This window comes from Giraffa tippelskirchi, chromosome 5, assembly GCF_054371585.1.
Source record: "Giraffa tippelskirchi isolate mGirTip1 chromosome 5, T2T-mGirTip1v1.2.pri, whole genome shotgun sequence".
In the NCBI taxonomy this organism is placed as follows: Eukaryota; Metazoa; Chordata; class Mammalia; order Artiodactyla; family Giraffidae; genus Giraffa; species Giraffa tippelskirchi.
Genome location: NC_137279.1, coordinates 94,005,133 through 94,017,691, shown reverse-complemented (window position 1 = coordinate 94,017,691; position 12,559 = coordinate 94,005,133). Strand labels below are relative to the sequence as shown.

The 12,559-nt window shown below is 44.3% G+C and overlaps 1 protein-coding gene across 2 annotated transcripts in view; it reads right to left on the bottom strand.

Annotated features, from left to right (window-relative positions):
- Window positions 1-12,559, bottom strand: part of GBA1 (glucosylceramidase beta 1) — an 18,260-nt gene extending 5,701 nt beyond the window's left edge. For both annotated transcript variants that reach the window (XR_014054933.1, XM_081494326.1), the window contains exon 1: window positions 12,359-12,559. The gene's annotated coding sequence lies outside the window, so the exon portion shown is untranslated. The remainder of the gene's footprint in view (window positions 1-12,358) is intronic.

Here is a 12,559-nt window from a genome sequence, read left to right as displayed (position 1 = left end):
ATGACAGCTTTAGGAAGACTCTAGATGAAGGATCTGAATGAAGGATTGGGTAGAGGTTCCCGAATCCCAAAGGATGGGAACCACAGCAGGCACACTGCCTTCTTAAGAAAAATATTTTAAAGCTATGCTGATAATGGTTAATACTAATAAAAGAGGATCATGGTACAAAAATACTGAGGCCAAAATCCTGAGCGATGATTAAGCAATCTTTGCCCTACAGAGGCTCATAAGAAGGGGAGTCACACAGATGCTTATAGATAAGGACAAAATTGGTAACAGCTGCGCACAGAGACCCTTCATACAGGGCCTCATGGAGGAGGGGTGAGGGATAAGGAGTATTAACCAGAGAAGTGCAGGGAGGATGGGCCCTGGGCAGGGGCCCGGTGCCTGCCTAGGCCTGTCTTGTTTCATCAGCAGATACAGATGAGAAGGAACTGTTCTTCCTTTCTCACAGGACAGAGAGGTTGTGTAAAGCAGTTCAGAAACTGGAAAGTGTGGTACAAAGCTGTATCCTCAGTGGATGTGAAAAGGAGCTTGTGTTGCCTCATGGGCCACATCACAGATTTAGTGGGAGTGACATACAAAATTAAGACCTGACTGACTCTAGCTTCCTGAGCCTATTTCCTCATTAGTTAAGTTTCCTCATCTGTTAAATGCCACCACCTCACAAGGTCATTACTGCAATCAGTAAGATAAGCACAGTGCCTGGTACAAAGTAGACCCTCAGGAACCACTTGTTTGTTTTGTCTTTTTTTTTTAATTATCTCAGTGAAGTGTTTCCAAATAAACTCCAGGGAAAATTGACTGTTTCTTCCTCAGGGTTCCCATGACCCTAGAGGAGCTATGTGTGTATGTGTGCTTAGTCACTCAGTTGTGTCCAAATCTTCACGACTCCATGGACAGTACAGCCTGTCAGAAGCTATAGTCTTGGTGAGAGGAGCTTGGTTTGAATCTTGGCTCCACTATTTACTGGGGTTTGACCTTCAATAAACTGGAAGGACTGATGCTGAAGCTGAAGCTCCAATACTTTGGCTACCTGATGTGAACAGCCAACTCACTGAAAAAGACCCTCATGCCGGTAAAGGCTGAAGGCAAAAGGAGAGGACAGCAGAGGATGAGATGGTTGGATGGCATCACCGATTCAATGGACATGAACTTGAGCGAACTCTGGGAGATGGTGAGGGACAGAGAGGCCTGGCCTGCTGCAGTCCATGGGGTGGCAAAGAGTCAGACATGACTTAGTGACTGAACAACAACAAACTACTTAATCACTCTAAGCCTCTGTTTCTCATCTATAAAAGGGAAGTGATAACTCCCATCACACAGAATTGTCATAAGGTGTCAGTATGATAATGCCTAGTACACTGCTAAGTCACTTCAGTCTTTGCGACCCCATGGTTTGTAACATGCCAGGCTCCTCTGTCCATGGGATTTTCCAGGCAAAGATACCAGAGTGGGTTGCCATTTCCTCCTCCAGAGGATATTCCTGACCCAGGGATCGAACCCTTGTCTCTTATGTCTCCTGCATTGGCAGGCAGGTTCTTTATGACTAGTGCCATCTGGGAAGCCCAAAAAGGGCGTGTTGCCTCCCCTTGGGGAATTGAATCTGGTCTCCCATGTGACAGGCTGGGGCTCACCATTATGCTAATGAAGACTGGCACTGAATACTACAACAACGTAGGGCTGAGTTTACATAAGGAGCTTGGAATTCCACAAATGAGTTCTTACTCATTCAAGCAGAAGGCCTGGCCCAGGATGGGTATGTGCCAAATTGTTCCGTTTAATTGAATCACCATCACTATGTCAAATCTGCCCTATTCAGACTTCCTGTTTCTCAAGGAAATGCTGCACATGACTTGTTCTGGGGAGCAAAGCAGGTGACATCCAATATCTTACTTCCCTTGAGTTCACTTGTTCCACCAATATTTATTAAGCACATATTATGTTTGCCCTTACCTGCTCTGCTGGCTCTAAAGTCCCTCTCCCTCGCCAGTTTCCCTTTGCAGGCAGAGACTTTGTTGAGTCTTTTGTTTAGTTGCTATCAAGGTGATTTGCCCTTGTGGCTTTTGTATTTTATCTTCTTAATGAAGTTGGTTATTATAAGGGCTAATATTTGTTGAGTACTTATTCTACACTGCTTTATGTTCATTGTCTCATTTCATTCTCACAAGGCAGATACTAATTTTTTCCCTACTTTAGAGATGAGGAATTTGAGACTCCAAATGGTCATGAAATTGCCCAAAGTCCTTTGACTACTCAGTGGTGGGACCTGGATTTGTAATAAGGGGCAGGGCAGGTACACATGGGACCCTATGGCTGCCAACTCTCAACCGGGCAGTGGTCCTCAAGGCAGAGAGTGGGTGAGAGAAGGTAAGAGACTGTCTCTTCAGGGCCGGCAAGTGAGCTGGGGGGCCTGGGGACAGGCTGAGGGCTGTGTCCCACAGAGCTCCAGAGCCCTTGCCACACCGTCCCCTGGCCAGGCCCAGGCCTCAAAGCAGCTGCGCCCTCTCCTCCACTCCCCCTCTGTGGTCTAATGGCGATGCCGGTCTCCATGGGTCACCATCCACAGAGGCCTCAGCAACTGGAGTACATGGACACTGCTATTAAGTGCCATGCACAGCTTCAACCAGTCTCTCCGTTCACATTTCAAAAACTGATATAGCTGAGATCAGCTGTCTACCCCCTAGGAGGTGGCAGAGGTCAGGGTTAAGCTGCAATGATACTGCCCATCATGACTTCAGCTCCACCTCTATGGTTGGAGCTTTTCTCAAAGAAGGGCAACTGCTGTGAGCTGGAAACGAACCTGATGGGCATTTGCTACAATATGTATTCCCACTGATCCTACACAAATGATTCGCTGCGGTTTAAATGAAAAGCCTGAGGGCTGGCTGGATGCTGGGCGCCTGGCTCCCTCAGTGATTGGGGCTGGGCAGGCTCTGGGGACCTGCCCCTGAGTGTGCCACCAGCTGAGATCTGCCTCTTCAGCAGGGCCTGGGCACTGGTGGAAGGACAGAGACTAGATGCTGGACCAATGCTCTAGGGCAGAGTAACATGCCTGCGCAGGGTCTCCTCCTCTTAGCCTGGGCCTCGGAGAGCGAAAGTTGAGCCTTAGCACTTTGCCCTTCTTTGTCAGAACAGAGAATAGCGTTTGCTCTGGTGGAGGTTTACAGCAACATGGTGACCTGACCATGACCTGACCTTAAGTAAAAATAATCTGACACCAAGAAGTTTGCAACAACTAACCACGCCCCACCCCACCCCCCATAAAAGGGCTTGGCTGAAAGCTTTCCAGGAGTTGGGGGTTTTTAAGGCATGAGCAACTTTGCATGGCCCTGCAGTAAACCGCTCTTTGCTCCAAACTCTGACGTTTTGGTCTTGTCTTGCCTCACTATGCACTGAGCATACAGACTTGCGTTTGATAACAGATTCATATCCAGAGTCCTGTGACACACATCACACCTGGAGGTGAGTGCCTCCTGGTGTGCCAAATACTAGCTTAGCTGCTGGTTATTTTCAACAGCTGCTGTGCTGGTCTGCAATGTTGCTTTGTATTGTTTCAAAATTGTCCCGTGTTTTCCACGGTGTGTTTTATCTGCTAAAAATGAAGCCCAAGTTGGCTTCCAAAGTGCTGGCTACATGGCACCATTTCTGAATCTGTGTTCTTCAAAGGCATTGGTCAGGGGATAACTGGTCGATAATGAAACAGAATCCAGGACTCCAGGGTTGAGCAAGATGGACTGGTTTTCAGCTGGGGAGGGGCAGGTCTGCCTCTGTTCCTGAGCTTCTCTCTCCCTATCACGAGAAATCTCAGCCCAACCTCCTGAGCACCCCCTTTTCATAACAAGTATTTCCTCACATACTCTCTACTATCCTGAAATAAAGGTATAGATACTATGACTTACCTACACACATAATTTAAGAGACTAAATATTGTTGCCTTAATTGGAATATAAAGGAAAGATAATGGGACTTTTTTTTATGGGAAAGTATGTTTTCAATAAATAAAGGCTTAGGAAGGATTATCTACAAGACATTATAGAATAGTCAGATATGTACTAAACTAAATGGAATAAATTAGGATTTAACAGAAGGAAAAACAGCCCACGAATTAATAATTTCAGTGTGTAATTTTCATGTAATTTTTACAAAATGTAATTATTATTATGCTGTAAAAATATAAAATACATGATAAACAAAAATGCTTAAAAGTCAGTCTTTATGAATAAGATTCAGTGCATTCCACGAGTCTTAACAAATTTACTATTTGATTCTAAGCCTTAGTAATTCAGTAAGGAATTTCTTTTCAACAAATGGTGCTGAGATGACTGGATATCATGTGCAAAAAAGATAAACTTAGACCCTTACCTCACTCCATAATCAAAAATCAAAGCAAAATGAATCACAGACTTAAATATAAGAGCTAAAACTATAACACTTCTGGAATAAGGAAGATTAGCCAGTGGTTTCTTTTTCTTTGTTTTAGGCAACAATAAACATTTGTTATCTCATAGTTTCTGTGGGAAAGGAATGCAGGAGTGGCTTATCTGGATGGTTCACACTTGCAGTTTCTCAAAAGATTATTGCCGAGACACTGGTCAGGGCTGCTGTCACCTGCAGTAGGCTTGGCTGGGCTAAGGCTCTGCCTCCAAGTTAAGCGAAACTGAAAGTGTTAGTCACTCAGTCCTGTGGAGTCTTTGCAACCCCATGGACTGTAGCCCACCAGGCTCCTCTGTCCATGGGATTCTCCAGGCAAGACAATTAGAGTGAGTTGCCATTCCCTTCTCCAGGGGATCTTCCTAACCCAGGGATTGAACCCAGGTCCCCCACATTGCAGGCAGTAAACTGTCTGCATCACTAGGGAAGCCTAACATAGGTTCATCACCTAACATAAGTGATAAACTGGAGCTGGCTGTTGGCAGAAGGCCTCAGTTTCCCACCACGTGGAATAATTCATAGGGCTGCTTGAGTGTCCTCCCATCATGGCAGCTAGATTCCCCCCCAGTGAGTGGTCTAAGAGAGAGTAAGGGAGAAGCCACAATGTCTTAGCCTCAGGAGCCACACATCAGTTTTACAATATCCTATTGGATAACAGTCATCTTCTTTTTATTTATATATATATATACATATTAAATTTTTATTTATTTTTTAAATTGAAGGATAAAGTGAAAGTCACTCAGTCGTGTCCAGCTGTTTGTGACCCCATGGACTATACAGTCCATGGAATTCTCGAGGCCAGAATACTGGACTGGGTAGCCTTTCCCTTCTCCAGGGGATCTTCCCAACCCAGGGATCGAACCCAGGTCTCCTGCATTGCAGGTGGATTCTTTACCAGCTGAGCCACAAGGGAAGCCCAATTGAAGGATAATTGGTTTATTTATTTTTTTGTCACACCTGTGTGGCATGTGGGATCTTAGTTCCCTGACCAGGGAACAACACTGAGGCCCCTGCATTAGGAGCACACAGTCTTAACCACTGGACTACCAGCAAAGTCCCTACACAGGTCTTCCATAGAGATGTGTGTGGGACAGAGAAGCTAAATAAAAGCATGAACGCCAGGTGGTGGGGATCATTTGGGGGCCATCTAGGAGGAAATCTACCACAGTCCGCCCTTTGTTCCCCAGTAAGGCATGTCTCCCCACAGGTAAATACTCTTACTTCCTCTCAAGGTCCCCAAAATTCTCAAATCATTATAGCTTAAGTTCAAAGTCTCATTAGACAATGGTTTCTTATTTATCATTCCCAAATACAAATGATAGAAGAAAAAGATAAATCGGACTTCATCAAAATGAAAAATGTTTGTGTTTCAAAGGATGCCATCAAGAAAGTGAAAAGAAAACCCACAGAACGGGATAAAATATTTTCAAATCACATCTCTGATAAGGGCCTAGTATCCAAAATATACAGAGAACTCTTACAACTCAATAATAAGAAGATAACCCAATTAAAAAACAGGCAAAGGACTTGAAGAGACACTTATCCAAAGATAATGTACAAATGTCCAACAAGAACACAAACAGATGCTTGACAACATTTATCATTAAGGAAATGCAAATCAAAACCATTATGAGATACCACGTCACATACATTAGGATGGCTATGATCAAGATGACAGACAATGACAAGTGTTGGCAAGGATGTGGAGAAATTAGAATGCTCATATGTTATTGTGGGAATGTAAAATGGTGCAGCCACTTTGGAAAACAGTTTGGCAGTTTCTCAAAATGTTAAACAGAGTTACCATTGGACCCAGCAATTCCACTTCTAGGCAGCTACTGAAAAGAAAACATTTATCCACACAAAGACTTGCACATGAATATTTATAGCAGTGTTATTTACGGAAACAAACCAAATGTCTATCAGCTGGTGAATAAATACACAAACTGTGGTATTTCATTAAATGGAATAGTATTCAACAATAAAAAGGAACAAAATACCGATACACGCTATGACATGAATGTACCTCAAAAACATCATGGTAAGTCAAAGAAGCCAGACAAAAAGACCACACATTGCATGATTCCATTTATATGAAATTCTAGAACAGCCAAATCTAGAGAGACAGAAAACAGATTAGTGCTTGCCTGTGGCTGGAGTGGAAATCGAAATTGCAAAATTCTATAAATTTACTCAAAATCATTGAACTGTACACTTAAAAGGAGAAACTTTTATAGTATATAAATTAAACCTCAATAAAGCCAGTAAAAAAATTTTCATTACATATTTGCAGTTGGTTCATTGTTTTGGTAGGAATACTACCACATTGAAACTCTTTACAATTAAATATATTACATAGTTGGGAATGCTCTAATATGCTGAGTAGACAGATGCAATAATCTCAAGACAATGTATTTAACTCCTTCCAACATAATGATCTCCTAAGTTATTGGGCTTTTCAACAACAACAACAAAACTTCTAAAACTTTTCTGCATTATTATATAATAAAGTCTTGTTGATTTATATTTGATCTTATATTTGCATATATTGTTGAACAGAACATTCCAAAGTAAGTAGAATGAGAGATACTTCTTTGTGCAGGACTGTCCCGCATGTTATAGTCTACCTTTCCTGTCCTCCTTCCACTCAATTCTCAAAGTGCTCCTAATCGTTGTTGTTGTTCAGCCACTTAGTTGTGTCTGACTCTTTGTGATTCCATGGACTGCAGCATGCCAGGCTTCCCTGTCCATCACCAACTCCTGGAGCTTGCTCAAACTCATGTCCATCGAGTTGGTGATGCCATCCAACGATCTCATCCTCTGTCGTCCCCTTTTCCTCCTGCCTTCAATCTTTCCCAGCACCAGGGTCTTTTCCAATGGGCCAGTTCTTCGTATCAGGTGGCCAAAGTATTGGAGCTTCAGCTTCAGCATCAGTCCTTCCAATGAATATTCAGGACTGATTTCCTTCAGGATTGACTGGTTTGATCTCTTTGCAGTCCAAGGGACTCTCAAGAGTCTTCTCTAGCACCACAATTTGAAAGCATCAATTCTTCAGCGTTCAGCCTCCGTTTTGGTCCAACTCTCAACATTCATACATGACTACTAGAAAAGCCAATTGCTCCTAATCATGGTCTCCACTAAAGACATGTTTCCAAAATGCCATCTAGGGGACAACTGAGACCCACTGCCCTAGGGGAGTCACCTCAAATGCCCAGGCTGCAGTAGTCACTATGGACGTACTAGGTGGCCACAATGCATTCCTTGTTTCCCTTTGCACAGCACTTTTAAAAGACTTAGCTAAACATCAAGGGAGAGCAACTGGGAAATAAATATAAGTGAGAAGCTGAAGCACAAAAATAGTTTGGCTGACCCAGTACAGAAGTTCTGATCTCACTTCAGCCAACCGTTGGCTCAGATAGCAAACTCCAGCCTTGGAGCCTAGCAAGCACCATGTCACAGGCTCCTTACTCTGTAGGTCTCAAGTCAACTCCCCAAGAAGGGTGCCTCCTTCTGGTCCCACTGTCACCTCCATGGTCAAAGAGAGACACTCTCATGTCATGTATGGCAGAGGAGGACTAAAAAAATACTTAAGAGATAAGTGAATGGATAAACCTTACCAGTCAACCTTTAATCTGTTCTTTCAGCTCTGGTTTCTGATCTGAAGAAATACTACTCTTACTGATTACTGACACCAAATGATTTCTTCCTCCAGTGAGACCCTTCTGCCCCTTAATTACTAGGTTGTAGCTTCATCTCCGATTCATCTGATCAACAAACTTTCTTTTCAGCTCTATCGAGATAAAATTTTTTACATCTCTAGCTCAGGCATTAAAGAATGTGCCTGCAATGTAGGAGACCTAGGTTCGATTCCTGGGTCAAGAAGATCCCCTGGAGAAGGAAATGGCAACCCACTCCAATATTCTTGCCTGGAGAACCCCATGCACAGAGGAGCCTGGTGGGCTACAGTCTATGGGGTAGGAAGAGTCGGAAACAACTTAGCAACTAAATTGCAACTGCCACTGAGATGTAACATTGTGTAAGTTTAATGTGTACAACTGATGATCTGATACATAATTTGACATGTTGCTGAATGATTATGGCAATAGTTGGTTTAGTTAACCAACTCTTAAACAATAACCACAGCATACCTGTAAAGTCCAGTGCAAATGGAAAGTGTTTGTACCTCATATGCTTTCCTATAATTTTTCTCAAGATACCAATAGCTAATCTTGCATGAGTGCTTACTACATGCATTAGCCTGACAACCCCATGTTATGGGGAAAACTGACTCAGAGACGTTAAGTAAGTGGCAGAGTCAAGCCTAAATTCAGTTCTCTCCTACTCTGAAGCCCAAGAAGCTCTTAGTCATCATGTCATACAGTCTCCCTGACTTTTCAGTAGTATACTTTTACTCTTCAGTAAGTTTCTTTTTCTTTCTTTTTTAAACAATTGTTTATCTATTGATTTATTTATGGTTGCACTGGGTCTTTGTTGCTGCATATGGGCTTCCTATAGTTGTGGTGAGTGGGGGCTACTCTGTTGCGGTTGCACAGGCTTCTTATTGTGATGGCTTCTCTTGCTGCACAGCACAGGCTCTAGGTGTGTGGGCTTCAGTAGTTGCAGCACATGGGCTCAGTACTTGCAGCTCGCAGACCCTAGAGCTTGCAGGCTTCAATAGTTGCAGCGCATGGACTTCAGCTGCTCCATGGCATGTGGCATCTTCCCAGACCAGGGATCAAACCTGTGTCCCCTGTATTAGCAGGCAGACTCTTATCCACTGTACCACCAGGGAAGTCCCTTCTGTAAGTTTCTAAATGGCCACAGGGCATATTTCACAGTTCCTATTTCTCTGAAACCTAAAACTCTTCCTCAAGAGACAAGCACAGAATTGGGGCTCAGGTTTACTGAATGAATAAATGGGTTAAGTTACTAACCGCATTCGCTGTTCAAGGTCCTGCTTGTCAGTGTTTCAGAGAATGTCTTTGGTGTGATCTGAAGCAAAAGAGTGGTGAACTTCCAGAAGAATGAAGCTAACTCTGAAGAGGACTATTAGAGCTCGAGTAAGACTTAATTGAGGGGATTTGGTTGAGGCACAGGAAGTATGATTCAAATGCTCAACAACTGTGAGCCTGCTCGCACATTCCTTACTGTCCTGAGCCTTCCATGCAAGGCTGTCATGAGTCTCATTGCAGATAAAAAGGTATGAGAAGATGGTCCTTGTGAACTGTAAAACTCCATATGGATGGCTGGAATTATTATTGTTATTGTTATCTAGTCTTTGTTTCTTTCCTCCAGGTACAGCGGAAGGAGTCTTCAGTCCCAGGCCTTTACCCCCACCCCTGCTCCCTCTGGCTGCCATCAATTCTCTCCCTTAAGAGGAGGCAATAAGGAAGGGGAAGGGTGTTTCGACACAGACAGACACCCTAGTGATTATATAGGATTAAAACCCTTGCTTCATGCCTTACTAGAACTGAGATACTGGGAAGTTACTTGACTTCTTAGAGCTTCAGTTTCCTCATCTCCAAACCTCTTGCCTCACGGGGTGTTATGAGGACCTCATGCAACAATGCATGTAATATTACCGCCAAACCTCTGGGATGGGTTGCTACACTTGGTGAGTCTTCTCTCCATTTACTACATTGCACAGGCTGAAGCTGGTTCCTCTTGGCTCCCCAAAACTGCTCTTGCCAACGTCACTGATGATCCTTCTGTTGCTAAGTCCAGTGAATAATGCCCAGCCCAGGGATTCCCTGGTGGTTCAGAAGGTAAAGAATCTGCCTGCAATGCAGGAGGCCTGGTTTCAATCCATGGGTCGGGAAGATCTCCTGGAGGAGGGCATGGCAACCCACTCCAGTATTCTTGCCTGGAGAATCCCGATGGACAGAGGAGCCTGGCGGGGTCAGTACAGAGTCAGACACAACTGAACAACTAAGTATACAAGCACTTATCTGACTGTACTTTTTGCCTCAGTTGACACAAGGCCCCTCTGTTGTAGAAGCATTCTTTTTTGTTCTTATGACTTCGTACTCGGCTGCTCTGGAGGTCCTCTCCCTTCTTTGGCTGTTCCTTCTCCTTTGAAGGCTTCGCCTCCTCTGTCTGTTCCTTAGGGTTTTGTCCTAGACCTTCTCTTCTCATAGGTCATGCTCTCTCCAGAGATAACCCATGGCTTTGATTATCTTCTAGTTGCTTTTGGTTCCAAAATCTGCACCTCCAATCCCAATCCTCCTCTTGAGATGGACTCTGTGATGACTCTACCCTCCACACCTTCCCTGGTGGGAGTCTCACAGACACTTCGGCAGCACCATCACGAAGGCATCATCTCCTCCAGCCAAACCCACTCTTCCTCCTGTGTTCTCTTTCCCCATGAACAGAACCTCTTCCTCGAAGAACCTGGGGCTTGTGCCTGACTCTGTCCTTTCCCCGAACCCTTCTTCCTATCATTTCTCTTGTTAACTACTGAAACACCTCTCACTTGGCCTCCTACACTCTACTTTTCTCCTCCAACCCATTCTTCAAGAAGCATTCAATGGTGTAACTCAAATATAAACACTGAAGCTACCACTCTCCCTCCTAAAACCCTTCAATGGCTCAATACTGCTTTTTAAGAGGGCTTATGGGAACTGGCATCTTTGTTCCAGCTTCATATCTCATCTCTCCACATGGACTATATGCTCCAATCACATTTTGCCTAACAAGCCACATTCCATCTTGTCTCTGCTCTGAGCTAGGATCTTCTCTCTTAAAAAAAAAAAAAAAGAATAAATACTTTTTTTCATCAGTAAGTTCTCAGCCTTAATGTCTCTACCATCAGTACCATTTTCCTGACACCCCTAAATATGCAGGGCACTCCTGCTATGTGCTCCCCAATGCACATATTTGACAAATAATAACTGGGCATCTACTATGGGCCAGGCACTGTTCTAGATACAGTAGTGAATAAGATGATAAAGTCCCTGACCCGGTGGAGCTTATGTTCTAGCGGGGATGGCAGACAACAAACACAGAACTTCAGATGGCCACCAGCACTATGAAACAAAATAAAGGGGTAGGGAGTGCTGGACAAAGGGAGTGAGGGAGAGAGTGGTAGGAAGTGAATTTAGAGAAGAAGGTTGGGGGTCAGATTCTGTAAGGCTTTCATGGCCACTGTGAGGAGTCTGCATTTTATTCCAAGATGGAAATTCACTGGACAGTTTGGTGCAGGGAAGTGCCACCATCAGGTCTATATTTTTAAAAGATCACTTTGGCTGCTGTGTAGAAATCAGACTGTAAGGGGTAAGTGCCAAGGAACGGAGACCAATCTCTAATTATAGCCTGCCATGGACTGGCCCCCTTGTTCTCTATCCTTTCTCCTCAGAATCCTCACAAAGGCTCTTCTTCAGTTTGCACCACTCTTGACTTCCAGGCCTAGTTAATGCCTATTCATCTTTCTTTCAGATCTCAGCTCCTGTCATTATGTCTGAGAAATTCTCTTTCTCACACACACCCCTCCTGTAACACAAGCTCACAAATCTCACATCTCTTTGTAGCTCTTGTTAGTTGCAGTTAATTGTAAACATGACTTAATGTCAATTATAGCACCCAGTGGCCTAACTCCTTTGTCTGTTGATCCGTCCATGCAAAAGCCTAATAGAGCAGGGGTCAATGTGTATCGCCAGTAGGTAGCACAGCAGCCCGCGCTAGTGCTGTGCTCACTGAACATTTGTCGGATGATTGAAGAATGGATAAATTATACAGACCTTTTTCCCATTCCAGCCCTCAAAAATGCAAGCGGGTAGAAGAGGATTTGAAGATTTACCCCCTCTTCCTCATTAGTAAAACACGACCATCCCTACAATTAATGATAACAGTGCTGATAAAAAGGTGAGCTGCAGATGCAGGGAAAGGAGAGTTAAGATCTAAGCAGTGCAAAATCCACTACGCCTACCGTCGGCGAAGCGAAACAGCAGCCCCAACCGGAGGCGAAAGGAAATCCCAGAGCAGCCTGTAAAGCTGGTAGGCGGGGCTGGAGAACAGGGCTCAGCGGAGACAGGGTGCACCTCACTACGCACAGCCGCAAGGCGCGCAGGGCCGGTTGGGCGGATCCAGGGCCTCGCTCGGGAAGGGAGACCCTTAATCGTCAGGAGGC